Genomic DNA, 7110 nt, shown 5'->3' on the forward strand with positions numbered 1-7110 from the left:
GATGCTGACGCTGATGATTCTAGATATTAATAGCAAACTCATTTTCCAAGTACCGATCTTTATGTAGCCAAACAGCACCATCCATGCCCAAGAAGTGGGTGTGAACAGGCTTGGGGGAACCCCAAGAGTTGTAGAAGTCCAATAAAGGTTTAGGGAAAGTGTGGGGCCCAAAACAGCCCAATAGGAACTGAACGTGCTCAGTAGCCAGAAAATGCGGAGTGTCTGGGGGAGGAGCATGGGCACGGGAAGGGAATATTCTGCAAAGGGGCATGGTTAGCCGGCTGGGACCCTAAACAGGAGCACTCCCCACTGCAACATTTTGTTGCAGGTCCCACTACTGCGAAGCAGCAGCAGCAGCAGCAGCAACATTTATATAATTCTTTTGGAGTGTTCAAAGCAATATTTACATACATTTGCTCAGTAGCAGAAAGTACCGGTATAATAATCGTGATTTTTAGAAAATGACAGTCATTAAAACTTTTTAGATAGTTTAGGCCAACATCGGGCAGCGTGATCCTTTCTAAGGCAGGCCGAGCATCGACTCCCTGATCTCCTGGCTTATTTATCACAAACAACTTGGTCTTCCTCTGAATTGGGTTTAGTTTATTAGCCCACATCCAGCCCATCACTGCCTTTAGGTTCCTGTTCAGCAATTTTACTTCCACACTAGGGTTGGAAGAAAAGAGGAGGTATAACTGAGTGTCATTTACTCTAAATCCTTGTGTGACCATAACTAGTGGATTCATGTAGATTTGGAAGAAAGAGAAAGATGTTCTACACGTCCTTAAGAGAGATGCTTTCTTTATTATTACTTAAAAACAAAAAACACCTAAGCCCTGTCACTGGAAGTAGGTTTCAGGGCTTAGTCCTAGTTGTCCCTTTATCTTTTTCATCATTGTAACAGCCTTGTGAGTTAGGTTGTTATAATTTCTAAATCATAGATTCAGAACAGAACACCCCCAACCCCAACCCCATTATTAATTCAGTGTGTCCAAGGCTGCTCAAGAAGTGACTCCACGATCAGCATTTGTACTCGGACCTCCCAAGCCAACATGAGATCATCCTGGCTCTGACACAAACTGCTGTAAACCTTAAGATGAAATCATCAATGGAGAGCGGAACTCCGTGAGCCACCAGTGAATGTGTCATGCTGAAGAAGTAATAGTTTGTGTTGCCTTTCTGGGTTTTATTAGCGGTGTGGGAAAAGAGTTTTTCTGTGCTGAAAATCAGCCTCAATCACTATCAAGAATGTGTTCAGGGAAGCAAGTTGTCTGCTCTTCCCAAAGGCAAAGGCACCATCTGGGTTTGGTTTGGTTTGCATGGGCTGCAGCAACACAGAGACAGGAAAGCTGCTATTGCATCTTTCCCCTTGAGATATATATATAGAGAGAGAATGTGGCCAGGGCACAACAAACAATGCCTAAACAATTAGTAAGATTGGAAGAAAGAAAAGTGGCCTCGTGGAAGATGCTTTCAGTAAAGAGGTCACAACAGGACAGTTCCAATTTTTAAATACTGAGACAGTCGTTGTTTTATTGTGGCAGCTGGACAGTGCCAGGAAACTAAGGACGGACTTTAGTGCCAGATGTTGGTTCCTATAAAATGTCCATCAGGAAAACCAGCAGATAAATGTTTAGCACTAGAAACTCCCTTTATGTCTCTGCAAGGTATGGCACAGGGCTGGGCCAGCCCGCCACTAGGCAGAACGAGGGAGCTGCCTCAGGTAGCAGATGCTGTCGGGGGCAAGAAGCAGCAGCAAGGTGTTGGTGGACAGAACTGTGGGTGCCACAAGGCCTGTGCTGCACCACCTAAACTAACCTGCTGCCCTCAGGTGTAGTGGAGGATGTGGTCCTGTCACCTATATTGAAGTAAGATTCAACGATCAGTCTGGTTGGCTTCTGTATGCAGAAGCCATTTTGTCAATTGGCGCAGGCAACGCAATGGGCATCACCCATTGGCTCTTATGGAAGTCAACATGGAATGGAGACCCAGCAGAGAAATTTCACTATGTTTTATACATAAGCTCAGACACATGTTCTTTCTGATTTCATATCTACAGTGGTGAGAAAAAGTTTGTGAACCCTAAGGAGAATGATGTAAATTCCATAGTTTTACCATGATAGCCTTCGTGAATCAAAACCCGTCCTTTTCTAAATATCCAATATTGTTTATATTAACCAATTCTGTGACTTGTGAAATAAACGATGTATAAGGGTGCAATCCTATGGGGATAGGCAGCCGCCTATCCAATGCAGGGTAGGAGAAGCAAGGAGGGGATAATTCCTTCAGCACTTCTCCTGCTCTGCATTTGTGGCTAGACAGCCGATTTTGGCTATCTGGCCACGGGAAGGCAGGGCAGGGGAGGATGCTGCTGTCGTACCGGCATTTCCACCTTCCCCGGCCTGGAACACCCCCCCCAGAATGCCCCATTTTGGCTGCTCCACACTCCTCTTCTGAGCGTGGAGTGCGGGGTTGTTCCATGCTGCCTGCAAGGCAGGGCAGAAGGGGAGGAAGGTCGGTTCTCTGGGAACTGACCTTGTAACGCGGGCTCCAAGATCGGTTCCCAGAAAACCATATATCCTATGGCTGTCTAGCCACTGACTAGCGGCCATAGGATTGCTCCCTAAATTAGGCAACAATGAGTACTTCAGAGTCAGGGTATATGCAAAAGTAAATGAAACCCTGGTTGCATCAGTTCAATTAAAGGGAATAATTAGAATCAGGTGTTTAAGTAATAAGGTAGATCTTCAGGTGTGAGATTGGGAGGCCCCACCCTATAAAAAGGTCAGAAACTTTGCGAGTGTGGTCTTCACCATACGGTTTTGTGGAAATACGTTATACCACAATCAAGAGACATCTCTGAGGACCTCAGAAAAGCAGTTACTGCTGCTCATCAGCCTAAAAAGGGTTACAAAACCATTTCTAAGGATTTGGGGCTCCATCAATCCACTGTCAGACAGTCTACAAATGGAGAAGGTTCAAGACCACAGTCACTCTACCCAGAAGCAGTCACTCTACCCAGAAGCAGTCATCCTACCAAAACCCCTCCAAGAACAAACTGGTACATCATCCAGGAAGTAAAAAAGAACTCCAGAGTAACATCCAAGGGTCTGCAGGCCATTCTCGCCTTGGCTAATGTGAGTGTTCATGACTCAATGATCAGAAAACGACTGAACAAGAATGAAGTTCATGGGAGGATAGCCAGGAGGAAACCACTGTCCTCTAAAAAGAATATTGCTGCTCTTCTGAAGTTCAGTAAAGATCACATAAATGATCCCCAGGACTTCTGGAACAATGTTCTCTGGACAGACAAGTCAACGGTAGAACTTTTTGGCCTTAGTGAAAAACATTATGTGTGGCGAAAAACAAACACTGAATTCAAATGGAAGAACCTCGTCCCGATCATCAAGCGTGGTGGTGGGAATGTGATGGTTTGGGTCTGCTTTGCTGCCTTAGGACTTAGATGGCTTGCCATCATTGACACAACCATGAATTCTGCAGTGTATCAGAAGATTCTAGAGGAGAGTGTCAGGCCATCCGTCCGTGAGCTGAACCTGAACCGAAAGTGCGTCATGCAATATGACAGTGATCCTAAACATACAAGCAGATTGTGACATAACCCTCCCTCAGGTCCATCTGCCTCCACTTTGGGTCAGCTGTCTTCTCACAAGCTTCAGCTCCTAAATTTACCAGATAAAAGAGACATCCAATGTGCCTCATTGGTTCCCTTTACCCAACCAGGAGAAGTACCCAGGAAATATGAAGACCATTGATGGCGCAGAAGGATGAACAAGACATGGGATTTTATAATTTAAAAACAAACAAAAGGTTATTTAATATAAGAGATGTTATATAAACAATCACTTAGTTCTCGGTCTTACCCTGCCTTCTCTGCCCCTTCTAAATTACCTCATCTCTGTTCCCGCCTCCTCCTCTTGCCCATTCCCCCCTCCCTCACCCCCTTCTGCTCGGTTCCAGTTTCCTGCTCTGGTCAGTCTCCCCCTTGCCTTCCCAGCCCTTTTGTTTTGCTTTAGAGAAGGAGCGAAAAATCAAAGCGCTGTGTCTGGAGCATCCCCCACCCCTTTAAACTTTCTTTCTTGCCCCTAAAACAGGTGCTTATGTGTGTATCTTTTCATCTCTGCCTGACTGCTCCCTCCAGGATCATCTCCTCCTCTCCTTCACACAACTTCCTGCTGGTGACACCCCCCCCCCCAAGGGCCGGCTACATGCCCCATGGGCAGGACTAGGGTACCGAACCCAGTACAGGTGTGGAAACAGCTCCGTACTGGAGCCGAAGTAAACAGGAAAAGTCAGACTATAAGCAGTCTCAGAAGAAGTGGTTTTTGAGCGATAAAATATGGCACTGGTGCTAAATGGCCACGACGTCATGGAAGCACAGAGACCTCACCGTGCAGCCAGGTTGGAGTAAATTGCTGGTGGAAACACACCCTCAGTCTCCCCCCCCCTCTCTCTCACACACACACACACACACAAGCTCTTCCCACCTTTCACTTGCTCCCTAACACTCTATTAGCCCTCACCTACCTGGGTTATATGAAACAATATAGGGACATACATCATAATAACAGGCATATGCTATACAGATGTACAAAAGAATGGCTGCAGAAGAAGAAATTCCGTGTTTTAGAATGGCCTAGTGAAAGTCCAGACCTAAACCCCATCAAAATGTTGTGGCAGGACCTGAAGCGAGCTGTTCATGCAAGGAAGCCCACAAAAGCCACTGAGCTGAAGCAGTTCTGTAAGGAGGAATGGGCCAAAATTCCTTAAAACTGATGTGAGAGACTGACCAATAGTTGCAGGAGGTCATTGATGCTCAAGGGGTTGCCACCAGGGGCTGAATCTGAATCTAAAGGTTCAGATACTTTTTCACACATGGAACACTTAATCAGCTGTGGATAAATACATCTTGAAAAAGCATTGTGTTTGTGTTTCATTTCTTTTCTCAGGTTATCTATTGTTCTTTATTTAGGGTTATGGGGTTAGATTAAGATCTAATAACATTTTAGGATGGAAATATGTGGCAATCCTAAGGGGTTCACAAACTTTTTCTTGCCACTGTATACCAGATCAGTTTTTTCTAGCTCTCTGGTTGCGTGCTGCTGTAGTGGGGCTGGTGCAGCAAGGCCATGAAACACCTGTGGTTTTTAGAGTGGTCTGTGGGAGGCAGTGGTGGGAAACGTATTCTAAACAAAAGCCAAACTGGCAGGAACCATCTCAGGCAGCCTTCTGCAACCTGGGGCCCTCAGATGTGTTGGGTTGCAACCCCTGCCCCCGTGCCCAATGGCCGTGCTGGATGGGAATGATGGGAGTTGCAGTCCAACACATCTGGAATGCACTAGGCTGGGGAAGACTGATCTCAGGTATGTCCAAGGATGGCTGCTAAATTCATGCAGGGTACCGGCCAGCTCTATGCGTGCATGAACTGAGTGCACACCATAGGTAGGACAGTCCCCAAACCGGAGGCAGTCTTATCCTTTAGGAAACCTCCCCACCTCATTGCAAACCCTCTGACCAGCCTCCAAGAAACTCCAGGCAGTGTCCAAACCACAGGGGAGCTTGAGGGCCCCCAGATTCCTTCCCTTTTGTGCTGGCTGCCTTAGCTACCTTTTAGAGGGCAGTGGGGAAAGGGGAGGGATGCTGGGGCTAAATTTGGGGGAAGTCAAGGAGGGGGCAATGGTGCATTTCATTAAGCTCCCCCTCCCTCCCTCCCTCCCACCCACCCACCCACCCCACAATTCAAGCACTGACCCCAGGGTTTGCTAAAAATGTAGGAAGCTGCCTTAAATCTGGGGCTAGATCTACACGAGTGCTTTTTATTGGTATTGAAGTACACTGATAGCTGTTTGGGCACGTTACACATGCCGTATACTACTTTTCTAGCGTTATTTCCTGCTTTTTATTCCGTATTATCCAAAATACAACAGATGTCATTGTGTGCCCTATGAGGCAGCAGTGTGCAAGAGGGATACAGTGTCACCATCATGAGATCGTATCCATAGGACACGAGGTGTAAATCTTTGTCTGTGGAGCCCAGTATTGCAAAGTTTGTTTTAAACTTTTCTTCCCACTGCAGAAGCAACTGGTGCAGCCCTCCAATCCATGACCACCACTCTGAGTTTTTTCAGTAAGAGGGGGGGGGGTATGAAGGAAAATATGGCTGTCTTACTGCTGTTGTTTATTCGGTCAGTCGCTTCCGACTCTTCGTGACTTCATGGACCAGCCCACACCAGAGCTTCTTGTCGGCCGTCGCCACCTCCAGCTCCCCCAAGGTCGAGTCCGTCACCTCCAGAATATCATCCATCCACCTTGCCCTTGGTCGGCCCCTCTTCCTTTTGCCTTCCACTTTCCCTAGCATCAGCATCTTCTCCAGGGTATCCTGTCTTCTCATTATGTGGCCAAAGTACTTCAGTTTCGCCTTTAATATCCTTCCCTCAAGCCAGTCTGGCTTTATTTCCTGGAGTATGGACTGGTTTGATCTTCTTGCAGTCCAAGGCACTCTCAGAATTTTCCTCCAGCACTAATCCATCTAATTCTTTGATGAGCTTCCCCCAGGCTTTAAAAACCTGGCTGTTCAGGTGGGCATTTGGGGTGAGTTGTGTTTTTTTAGACCAGTGGTGTTGTTTTTTGGTTTTTTTTGTTCAGTTGATTATGTAAATTTGTTATTAGTATTGTACGCCGCCTAGAATGGCAGGGTAGCCGGCCAGATGGGCAGCTAATAAATGAATTTTTTAAAAAAAAATCTACCCCAGCATTGTATTCCGTGCTGGCTGGGTAATGAATGCATGCTGAGAGTCGTAGGACTTTTTATCTGTCTAAACATGCATAAGATTGCGCGCCCTTATTCATTTAAATCCAAAATCCTTGGTCTAAGCACCGCTGCCGTGCCGTGCCGTGCCGTGCCGTGCCGTCCCGGGGGGGGGGGGGGCTAGCTGCTGTTGTTGTTCAGTCGTGTCCGACTCTTCGTGACCCAATGGACCATAGCTGGCTGGCAATTCCTCGCTAACTGAGAAACGAAGCAAAGGGGCGGTCTTGGCCAGAGAAAACTACACTTCCCAGCATGCCGCGGGACGTCAGGGCGCAAAGCCTGTC

Source organism: Heloderma suspectum, chromosome 3, assembly GCF_057233095.1.
Source record: "Heloderma suspectum isolate Gila_16-S chromosome 3, 16-S_ref, whole genome shotgun sequence".
NCBI lineage: Eukaryota > Metazoa > Chordata > Lepidosauria > Squamata > Helodermatidae > Heloderma > Heloderma suspectum.